Genomic DNA, 12,028 nt, shown 5'->3' with positions numbered 1-12,028 from the left:
TGTTGAGAATATCCTTAGTCATTGGCTCTATTTTATGCCCGATATATATTGTGATAGGAGAGGTCGTTTCATTAGTAGAGAAACTCATCTAAGTAATCTTCTAGCCAATCTCTCTTTGCGTGACACTATGGGTGAAAATCTAAACCAAGCCAGGGATGGAAATCCACCTATGACACTCAGGGATTACATGAACCCTACTAGAACATGTCAACCATCATGCATGAGTTACCCCACTCCACGGCTCACTTCGAGTTAAAGCCGAGCATTATCCAAATGCTCCCACTCTTTCGTGGAGTTGAGAACGAGAATCCCTACCACCATGTTAGGGATTTTGAAGAAATCTGTGGGACTATAAGATTCCCCAATATGTCTGATGAAATAGTGAGGCTTAGGTTGTTCCCTTTCTCTTTGAGAGAGAAAACAAAATCTTGGTTGTATGCCTTACAACCTCATTCCATTACCACATGGGAAGAATTAACCAGTTTATTCCTTTTGAAATTCTTTCCCAAGCACAAAACCACCTCTTTAAGGCAAAGTCTTAATAATTTTGTGCAACAAGAAGGAGAGTCTCTCTACAAATATCTTGAGAGATTTAAAGAACTGGAACTACAGTGTCCACACCATGGTTATGAAAAGAGCAGACTAGTCCAATTTCTCTATGATGGACTAGACTATCCCACTACATCCATGGTAGAGTCATTCTGTGGTGGCGGATTTACTTATAAATCTGTCGATGACTGCATGACGTTTCTAGAAGATCTAGCTCAGAAATCCCACCACTGGGAAACTTCTAGAGGACCTCCTGTAGGGATTTACACCCTTCTACTAGTGTTTATAGCGGAAATATGACATCTAATGTCTACACTAGTATTCCCAGGATCACATGCAAAACTAGTAATTAATCTAATGGAGATAGTAGATTACCTTAATCGCTTTTCCCTCGAACTAGTTGAATTGATTGAAGAAGACCAAGAGCTTCAAGTGTAGCTCCTCTACTTGGGACACGAGCAATCAATTTGATCTCCCACCTTGTTGTATAGCTAGCACACCAATGGTGGTTGGAAAAGAAGAACACCTTCTTCTTTGACTAGATAGATAGTTAATGGGAATTAGCTCACTTTCTCCTCTCTACTTGATGTGGTAGAGTAAGAAAGCTTAGAGAGAAATTCCACACCTTATTCTCTGCCCTAAGAATGTTTATATAGAACCCTAATAAGAATCCACCTCCTTTTAGGTTTCCTAAAACGCCCTTTAGAATAAGATTAAGGGAAATAGTCGAAAATAGCAACTACTGGTATTTTCTCAATTCCCTAAGGAGATGACGTCCAAACCCAGCCAAAATTGGTAGATTTAATGTTCATAACATAAGGAAACATCCCTCCAAAAATCAGCCCAATCCGAGCCCTAAAAGTGCCCGAATCGGCTAAGGCCCAAAAACCCTGTTTTTGGCCTTTTTGTACTATCTTTGCCTAATTCCTTTTTAGGCCTATGAGATATGTTTATGGGACACTCCCATGATTATATCTCACTCCCACTAGTCATATCCTAGATCAATTTGTCACTCTTATGTGTAACCCGTTGTAGGATCCGATCGAAGTTAGCCGCGAATTACTTCGTAATTCGACGATCGTAGTTGGTCTCTAGCTACAACTCTACGATCCCTAAATCAATCGGACTTGATGATCTTCCACATCAATTGTCCTATCCGACAAATTGTTCGCATTGTCACCTTGGTCGAAGGACATCTCCTTCAACTCCTTCAGACTCCCACTTGGACTTAGAACAAGTGCAATGCCTCGATTCCCGTGTCAATTTAGTATCCCATCTGATACGTCACATCATTCAGACTTTCTTGATATCCGAGTACAACTGTAAAAGACAAACGATTAACTTTTAATCCGTTTGAGCGCGGCCACGCATTTTCAGTTGCTACTCATTAAGTGGCCTTGAGACACTTTGTACCTAATGTGATTAGGGTGACACAATCCATTCTTGCGCTCCCACTTAACTTGATGTCTATCCTGTCCTTCCCAGTATCCGTCTTTATAACCTCCTTTTACGGCGCGGCGTTTAACGGAACCAAAGTCGGGCATTCCTTACACAAGATGAGTGGAGCACTCATGTTTTGAGGAATCTCTCCAATTGTCTTTATGAGAAGTATTGACGTTCATCACGAATGATGTACTTCTCATTTGAGGGTTATCCAGTGTATAAACCTTTTACACACCCACGTAGTCGAATAGAATATACTATTCATATAGCCCATGAAACTGCGCTATCCCATCGACTCCCGTGCTAGTCTTCGTGAGTCATTGTTGTCCATGCAATGACCTGGACCAGGGATTTTTGATAATAATTATTCCAAGTTCACTTAATAGGGTTTCATTCATCAGATCACGTATCTGACAAACCTATTCGGAACGTTTTATTATCGATGGACTGTCGTTTAAACACTAAACCAAGTTTAGACGACTGGTGAAATAATTCTTATTATTTCTGATAACGAGAGTTGTAAATCTGAGCCTCTTCCGTAAAACTCCTTTTACCCACTCAGTTTTACTTGTCGAGGTTTAAAATTATACCTCATGCCTTAGACTGTGTATGAATCTCATACTATGTCTAAGGTGACAGTTTAGTTTGACTACCGTGGTAGTCGGTTTTAAACTTTGCTTATTATCAATTAATTTGAAGATTACTATCTTCAACCTTGATAATATCTAGTAATCTTTACTAGAGTTAAGGCCTTTAATTCTTTGTGTAGTATTTGCAACAGTTCCCGGCTTAAAACACTTTTAGCCTACTTTCCTTCCATGTCTGGAAGTTTGCTACGATGACATGTTCAACTTTGTACTACTTCATCCTTTGGCCTTCTAGGATGTACTAAGTAGTGTTTCGGTTTTCCAATCCGAATTCGGATGTTTAAATGCTAATCATGTCCAACTTGATTGACTTTATGTTTTCGAACATAAATGTCTCTCTCATGCGTGCTAGCTCATCGGTGTTTTTTAGACTCCGAGTTTTGCAACGCCCTCTGTCATGAGTTTTTGGGTCGAAATTCTTTTAGACTTTCCGAGTCTTAGATTTTCTGTTTCGGATCTCAAGCATCTCAGCGTACTGAGTCTCTCTAATCCTATCATCCTTTTGATCTATGCTTATAGATCTTCAGATGCCCAAAATGGCATTTTATCCTCTTGTGTGTGGTCCTTTATTGAGTCAGTTCGTTACTGTTATACAACACCTTATGTCGTACTCAATCTTTTGTATGTACTATGCATATGGACCCGGAAGGTTTGTTTACTCCCACTTACCTTCTTGAAACTCGTGATTCAAGATTTTCTTCATTCTCCAGGAATCAAATTTCTCTGATTGCCTTTTGAATCGAAGATTCTAACTCTTGCGTGCTTTTAATCCGTCGATAGATTTCTGAAGCATGCTTGTGGACATAACTTGATTGAAAGAATCTTATTCTTCTTGTCTAGTTTCGGGAAACATGAATGTTTCCATCCTTCTCAGTTTTCTACTTTGGAAAACCAATTTAGGTCTTTTGTTGACTTAAATTATCAAGCTTCATGTCTTGACGAGATATGGATTCCACGATGATTTTGGGTTCTAGCCAAAATCTAGAGTCAGTTTCGGTTTCTGCGCAGGTCTTTTATCTCTTCAGAAATAACCTTTATTTTCTGTGTCTTTGAGATTTGACCTTTTAGGGCTTTTGAACAATAATTTGGAATTTTCTCAATTACTTTAAGATATTCCTTTAGAGACACTTTCACTTGTTTTGAGAGTTCTCCGGCGAATGACATTCGCTTTTGTGCGGTGGGTTTATAAGATCATGTCTTTAACCTTTCCTTTTCCGAGGAGCCGCAGTTTGTTGCTCTTGGTCGACTTTAATCGTCTTGTACAAGTTTCATGATTGTTCTTCATGACCCTCCATGATTTTTCTCATGATCGAATTAAATCGACTTGTACTTTTCTCCCACTTATTCTTGTAATAATTAGTGTTTTTCTCCCAGACGACCAGGTGTGCTAATTATTAGAAGAATACTATCATGAGCAACAAACACTTTGTTCTCTTGATTGGTTGTGGAAGAAGCCCAAATTTCTTTCAAAAGAAATTGCGTCAGATATTAGCTAGTTTTGTAATGCTTTTACAAGCTTAGCTGTTAGACGGACTTTGGTAAGTGTGAAAACAATCGTTTATAGAATATGTCCCAAAATATTCGGAAGACTGGCTTAAACCCATCTTTGATCGAATTATGCATAGCAATGTTCGATTACTCCCACTGAATCCACCATCCCTCAGATGTGTTCCATGGAGCGAGTTGGGAAACGTTTTCTCAACTCCTTTGATGGTTATTTAGTATTTGACTCAAGTTTTCATCACTCCAATTTAATCGGATGACTTAAACTCTCTTGTCAAAATGATTCTTTTACTTCGGTTTGTACTTTGTTTGAACCTTTCAAACATTCCGACTTATACTTTATGATTTGTACGTTTCCATACTTTCATGAAGTTGTCAGAGTACGTATTTGAAGTTTCTCTCGTTAGCTTCTGCAAGTAAACTTATAAGTCTGCATAACACTGTATGAGTCCTAATAGATTACCAGTCTCTATGCCTTTTGAAAAGGGTGACTTTGTCAATTCAGTCCTTAAGACCTAATTGACAATGCTGAAGTTTAATGAGTTTGAATCTCTTGATTTTAGCCATTATCAATGTTAACCTTCAGTTAATTTTACCACTGGTTTAAAACATCATATGTTTCTAGAAGAACAAAATAATCACTATTAAGTTCTAAGCTAGATCAGTGTCTAAAAGAAGACTTTGATCCCTTTCAGCATCCCTAGCATTACTGCTTCTGCTCCCTCTTGGATCTTTACTTCTTTTAGTCAAGCATGTGATTTCCTTGAGCTCCCACTGAGCCGCTCATCTGGTCTTAAATACCTGATGAAGGAATTTTACGATACTTGTTTTTAACTTTGTTAGCAAGGATACGGAATCGGAATTCATAATTCCATTCCTTTTGTCCTCCAGGTGCTAAAGGTAGTTTCCTTTTAAATGGTCTAGCCATTGTTTTAGAAACATTCACAGTAATGAGGAATACTCTTGATCATGTACTCGGCAACTGCTTTTCTTTGATCAAATGTTTGTCTCACTTGACTGATCCTTTTGCCCTTTTGAATCTCAAGATCTCTTTCTTAGATTCTTTGTACCAAATCTCAAGAACCTTTCTTAGACTGGATATTCCCGTATGTTCTGCTCAGTTTGTTTGTAACAACCTGAGTGACTCATCTTAGGTCTTTATCAATCTTTGTTCAATCGATATTGAATTGGGTGATAGATGTATTCTGTTGTCTTCCCTTAGGATGACTTTCAAATTGCCTTGAAGGTCTCGTACCTCTCCATTTATGACTTCTGTGGGAAATTCTTCCTCAGTTTGTCTTAATGGTTATGCTAGCATTCATTATTCTTCCAAAGAGAATGTTATACGATTGCTTGCAAATGGCTTTTGACCTTCTCTTGTATGAGTCAACATTGGGATTGGGTATTCTAGTGACCTTCCTTTTGAATCTGAGAATTATTCTCGGATTCATTCTTCCATTCTAGGAAGTGGATCAGCACCTCCCTTAGGTGTGATTCAATGTTGAAATCGTTTGTGTCATCTTAAAACTACATAAAGAAATGGCAAAGTTTTAAAACTCGTTATCGTTTTTGAAAAACATTAGTTTTCCCACATTATTCAATAAAAATCGTCCCCGATTGAATAAGTGATTCCAAGACCCCAGTTCTTCGAAGTAAAGCGGACGAAGGCCCTACCCTTTGACTCCGTCTTTCCGGGTGAGTGAATTCCTTCACTGATCATACCTTATGACTCTTGGTTAATAGATTTCATTAATGAATGACTAATCTATCCTTTTGCCTCGAGTATCCAAGACTCTCTTGCTGATCTCGTTGAGTAGAACCATTTAGACGTGTAGGCCTCTTCTATAGACCTACCCGCATTGTCCCAAGGTAGAGGAGGTACTCTGCGAAGGCCGACCCACCTTCCTCGAACAAGGGCGCAACGAGTGTCTTAATCTGGATAGGCGATTACTCAAGATTACTTTTGGGGACTTTTACGCTAGTCTGGCGTTTGTTATAGTGAACTATTTAGCCTAACTAACATCCACGACATAAAGCGTAAATAAGTAAGTAAATGCGCGCGAGAAAGTAAATCAAGTAGACATGGATCCTAGTTTGGCCCCTAACCTAGAAGATCTAATCACCCTTGGTTTTCTTCTTGTTTCGCCTTTTGGTTCGTCTTAGATCGCCATCTTTGAACCTCCATTGATTTCTCCCACTCGCCTTTGGATTTCATCCTCGAGTTTCTTCAATGGACTCATAGACCCTAAACTCTAATTACAAGACTCTAACGATTCGCAGATCGTATAAACTTGAAATTAAAATTAATTACAAAGCATGCACCCATCCGTGCTTAAAACAAGAATAAAGAAATAAATCTATGGCCATACTAGTTTCCCGCATTCACATCACATGCAATCATATAATATATCAAGGCTAAGAATTATATATGCATGATTATCTTGGGAGATACTTTTGTTGACATCACATGTCACATTACGGACCTTAAGTCTAAATTCGAAGAATTCTACTAATGGTGCTTTCCGGTTTTATCTTTTATGATTTCTAAACTCATCTTTAAGAAAAACTCCGTTTTGGGCTCGAGAAAGCCCGGGTCAATTTCGGAAAAAATATTGGTTCGATTCTTAATGATTTCATAAATCAATTTAAAGAGAAATCCGTTTTGGGCTATTGGATGGCCCGGATTGATTTTGGAATTATTTGGTTGGAATCGGAAAAATTTTTGGCAAAAACTCCCACTCGAATGATGGTCCCTTTTCGTGGTCCGAAAAGCCTCGAAAAAGCCCGGGACAAGTCCTAGACAAGTCCCGGCCCAAGCCCAAAAAGGGCTCGGACAAGGTCCGGACATAGCACGGCCCATAGGGCCGGCATGTCCTGGCCGAGGCCTATCAAGGCCTGGTCTCGTCCTGGCCGGAGCCAGGACGCTAGTCCATGTACCAGACGCGTCCTAGACGTGTCTGGTACTGGACCGGACCAGCACTAGGTGTCTCGGACTAGTCCGAGACACCCAGAACCTCCCAGATGCGTCTGGTCGAGTGCTCTGGACGCGTCCTAGACGCGTCCAGGAAGCTCCTTCGCAGCTGTTGGTCGCGTCTTAGACGCGACTTGGACGCGTCTTCAAGACGCGTCCTTAGTAACTGCTCTGGACGCGTCTCAAAGACGCGTCCAGAAGCTTCTGTCGCAGCTGCTGGTCGCGTCTTCAAGACGCGTCTCAGCAGCTGCTCTGGACGCGTCCAGAGGACGCATCCAGGAGCTTCTGGTCCGGCCAGGAAGCTTCCTGGCCGGACACTAGGGTTTTTCAAAACCCTAGTTTCCAAAAAGAAAGAAAAAAAAAAAAAAATTTCTTATGCAACTCTAAGTTGCTATTTTCCAATTTTTAAAACTTTTCTTAAATTTTTGAAATTCCTTTTAAAACACTTCTAAAAAAATTTTAAAACTTTTAGAAACTTTTAAGTTTTTCCAAATTTGTTTTGAGAGCTTCCTAAAGTCAAAACTACTCTTTTTAAAACACTTCTAAAATTCTAAAATTCCAAAATTTTGTTTTTCAAAAGTTTCCAAAACTTAAAAACAACTCTTAATCAAACCAATTTTGGATCAAAATCTAGGTTTTTTAAATTTTTCAAAGAACAATTTTCAAATCAATTTGAAAAAATCTTTGAATCCAATTCATAATTAATCAAATTTTATGTTTAAAACCTTTTTAAATATAACTATCAACATAATCAAGCATGGATTAGTTTGAAATTCAATGAAATTGAGTCTTTTAAAACACTTTTAATCATCAATTTGATTCTCAATTTGAAAATTTATTGAATCCCATCAAATTATGAGTTTAAAATACTTTTAAAAACATCTTTTAAAATACTTTTATAAACTCAATTTTCAAACTATTAAGCATATTAATTAGTTCGATTCTTAGCAAAAACTAGTTAATGGCAAGAGGCTCTGACGCCACTGTAGGGATTTACACCCTTCTACTAGTGTTTATAGCGGAAATATGACATCTAATGTCTACACTAGTATTCCCAGGATCACATGCAAAACTAGTAATTAATCTAATGGAGATAGTAGATTACCTTAATCGCTTTTCCCTCGAACTAGTTGAATTGATTGAAGAAGACCAAGAGCTTCAAGTGTAGCTCCTCTACTTGGGACACGAGCAATCAATTTGATCTCCCACCTTGTTGTATAGCTAGCACACCAATGGTGGTTGGAAAAGAAGAACACCTTCTTCTTTGACTAGATATATAGTTAATGGGAATTAGCTCACTTTCTCCTCTCTACCTGATGTGGTAGAGTAAGAAATCTTAGAGAGAAATTCCACACCTTATTCTCTGCCCTAAGAATGTTTATATAGAACCCTAATAAGAATCCACCTCCTTTTAGGTTTCCTAAAACACCCTTTAGAATAAGATTAAGGGAAATAGTCGAAAATAGCAACTATTGGTATTTTCTCAATTCCCTAAGGAGATGACGTCCAAACCCAGCCAAAATTGGCAGATTTAATGTTCATAACATAAGGAAACGTCCCTCCAAAAATCAGCCCAATCCGAGCCCTAAAAGTGCCCGAATCGGCTAAGGCCCAAAAACCCTGTTTTTGGCCTTTTTGTACTATCTTTGCCTAATTCCTTTTTAGGCCTATGAGATATGTTTATGGGACACTCCCATGATTATATCTCACTCCCACTAGTCATATCCTAGATCAATTTGTCACTCTTATGTGTAACCCGTTGTAGGATCCGATCGAAGTTAGCCGCGAATTACTTCGTAATTCGACGATCGTAGTTGGTCTCTAGCTACAACTCTACGATCCCTAAATCAATCGGACTTGATGATCTTCCACATCAATTGTCCTATCCGACAAATTGTTCGCATTGTCACCTTGGTCGAAGGACATCTCCTTCAACTCCTTCACCTCCTACTAGGGCAAATCCTACTCCGAATAAAGGCGGCATCTATAGAGTTGATGAGTCCGAACTTAAACTCGCCGCCATGACGAGAAGGATAGAAGCCCTAGAGCTTGGTCAGCCTAAAGCAGTTAGGGAGGATCCCACTCAGGTCATGAGTGTTGGAAATGAATCCATCTCTTATCCGTGCTCCGTCTGTGGAGACCCATCTCATACAGGGAATAAGTGTACCATATTCTTTGTATCTGACAAAAAAGAGCAAGCTAATGCTCTTTATCTAAACTCTAGGCAAGATAACCGTCAGAAATATGATCCTTATTCGAACACTTATAATCCGGGTTGGAGAAATCACCCCAATTTTTCTTGGTCGAAGGGTCAAAATCAGGGTCAGGTTAGTAGTTCAATGAACCCTCCTGGGTTTAATACTCTTAGGAATCCTTATGCTCAAAATCAGGGTCAATCTAGTACCCGATATCCTTCTCAAAACAATGAGTCTTTAGAGGAGACCATGAAGAAACTAGCTAAAACCCAGATAGAGTTTACACAACAGACCACCCAGGCTATACAACAGACCAACCAGACTGGTACAAGAGACCAACCAGGCTGTAACAAGTTTAAGAACCGAGGTAGGTCAACTTAGAGAAGCCCTTAGGCAGAGAGAACAGGGTATGTTTCCAAGTCAACCAGAACCAAACCCGAAGGGTAAACAGTCGGTGAACCAGGCCAATGCAGTAACCACCCTATGAAGTGGTAGGGTAATTGACAATAAGGTAGGAGTTCCCGAAGATAGTGAACTAAACTCTGAGCAACCCACCTTACCAACTAGTGTCCCTAGTAAAGAGCCTGAGAAGGCTCCTGAGTCTGAAGACCCACCCACTGTGCCTGAGTCGTATGTTTCTAGAGCCCCATATCCTCAGTGTTTGGTAGAGCCAAAGAAGAAGTCCCAGTTCGAGGAGATAATGAAAATGTTCAAACAAGTTAGTATTAATATTCCATTACTAGATGCCATTAAACAGGTTCCAGCTTATGCTAAGTTTCTTAAAGACCTATGTACTAGGAGGCGTAAGATGGATGTGCATAAGAAAGTCTTCTTGACTAACCAAGTGAGTTCCATCATCCAACAGAACCTCCCACCTAAGTACAAAGACCCAGGAAGTCCTACACTGCCCTGCATTATAGGAGACCATAAGATCGAACGAGCTTTGTTAGATCTAGGTGCTAGTGTCAACCTACATCCTTACTTTGTGTACCTACAATTAGGTTTAGGAGAGATCAAACCCACTTCGGTAGTTCTTCAGTTGGCAGATCGGTCTGTTAGGAGACCACGTGGCATAGTAGAGGATGTTCTGATAAAAGTTAATGAATTCATCTTTCCTGTTGATTTCATAATCTTAGATACTGAACCAGTTCATGATACCCAGAATCAAATTCCCGTCATTCTAGGACGACCATTCTTAGCTACATCAAATGCTATCATATATTGTAGGAGTGGACTATTAAGATTGTCTTTCGGAAACATGACTGTAGAGATGAACATCTTCAATGTTGGACTTCATCTAGATGATGTTAATGGTTTCAGTGAGTTGAATTTGATAGAGTTATTCGTCCAAGATTCTTTACCTCAAACTCTATCTAATGATCCTTTAGAAACATTATTGGCTCATTTTGGCTTAGATTTTGATGAGGAGGGTAGTATCAATGAGGTGAATGCTTTATTAGATTCTACCCCATTACTAGATACTAATAAGTGGATAGAAGAACCCCTCAGCTTGTCAGAGCCAATTGACTTGCCAACTTTAGAGATGCCTCAACTATCATCCACCAGTGAGTCTAGTGTTCCTTCCATCCCAGAGTCACCTCAATCCACAGAGAAGCCACCTTCTTTAGAGTTGAAACCCTTGCCTGACAACATGAAGTATTCGTTTTTAGGACCGTCTGAAACTTTACCTGTCATCATTGCTTCTGAGTTACAGAAAGAACAGGAAAGTAGACTACTAGATGTCCTTAGAAACCACAAAGAGGCATTAGGGTGGTCAATAGCTGATCTAAAGGGTATACGCCCATCTGTTTGCATGCACCACATCTATCTTGAGGAAGATGCTAAACCGTCAAAAGAAATGCAACGTCGACTTAACCCTCACATGAAGGAGGTCGTTAGAGCCGAAGTCCTGAAATTACTAGATGCGGGTATTATATACCCTATTTCAGATAGCACTTGGGTCAGTCCTGTTCAGACCGTACCCAAGAAATCAGGCATTACTGTAATCAAGAACGAATCTAATGAGTTAATACCCACCAGGATGACCACTGGTTGGCGTGTTTGTGTTGATTAAAGGAAACTGAACACGGTCACGAGGAAAGACCATTTTCCTCTTCCTTTCATTGATCAGATGCTAGAAAGACTAGCTGGACATAACTACTATTGTTTCTTAGATGGCTATTCTGGCTATAATTAGATTCCAATAGCCCCTGAGGACCAAGAGAAAACCACTTTTACTTGTCCATTTGGAACTTATGCTTATCGTCGGATGCCTTTTGGGTTGTGTAATGCACCCGCTACCTTTCAACGATGTATGATGAGCATATTTTCAGATATGGTAGAGAGGTTTCTCGAGGTCTTTATGGATGATTTTTCAGTCTTTGGTTCATCATTCGATCAGTGTCTGCATCACCTCACACTTGTGTTGGTTCGATGCAAAGAGAAGAACCTAGTTCTTAATTGGGAGAATTGTCACTTTATGGTTCGCTCAGGAATAGTCTTAGGGCATGTCATTTCTAAAAAGGGCATTGAAGTAGATAAGACAAAAGTTGAGTTGATAAAAAGACTCCTAGTACCTAAAACGGTCAAAGATATTCGATCGTTCTTAGGACATGCTGGATTTTATCGACGGTTTATGAAAGATTTCAGCAAGATATCTAGACCTCTTTGTAATCTTTCGGCAAAAGAGAACAAATTTGTCTTTGATGATTCTTGTTTAG

Source organism: Eschscholzia californica, unplaced genomic scaffold (genome assembly GCF_041429995.1).
Source record: "Eschscholzia californica isolate CP2 unplaced genomic scaffold, dmEscCali1.0.p SCAF_6, whole genome shotgun sequence".
NCBI lineage: Eukaryota > Viridiplantae > Streptophyta > Magnoliopsida > Ranunculales > Papaveraceae > Eschscholzia > Eschscholzia californica.
Note: the sequence above shows the minus strand (reverse complement) of the source record.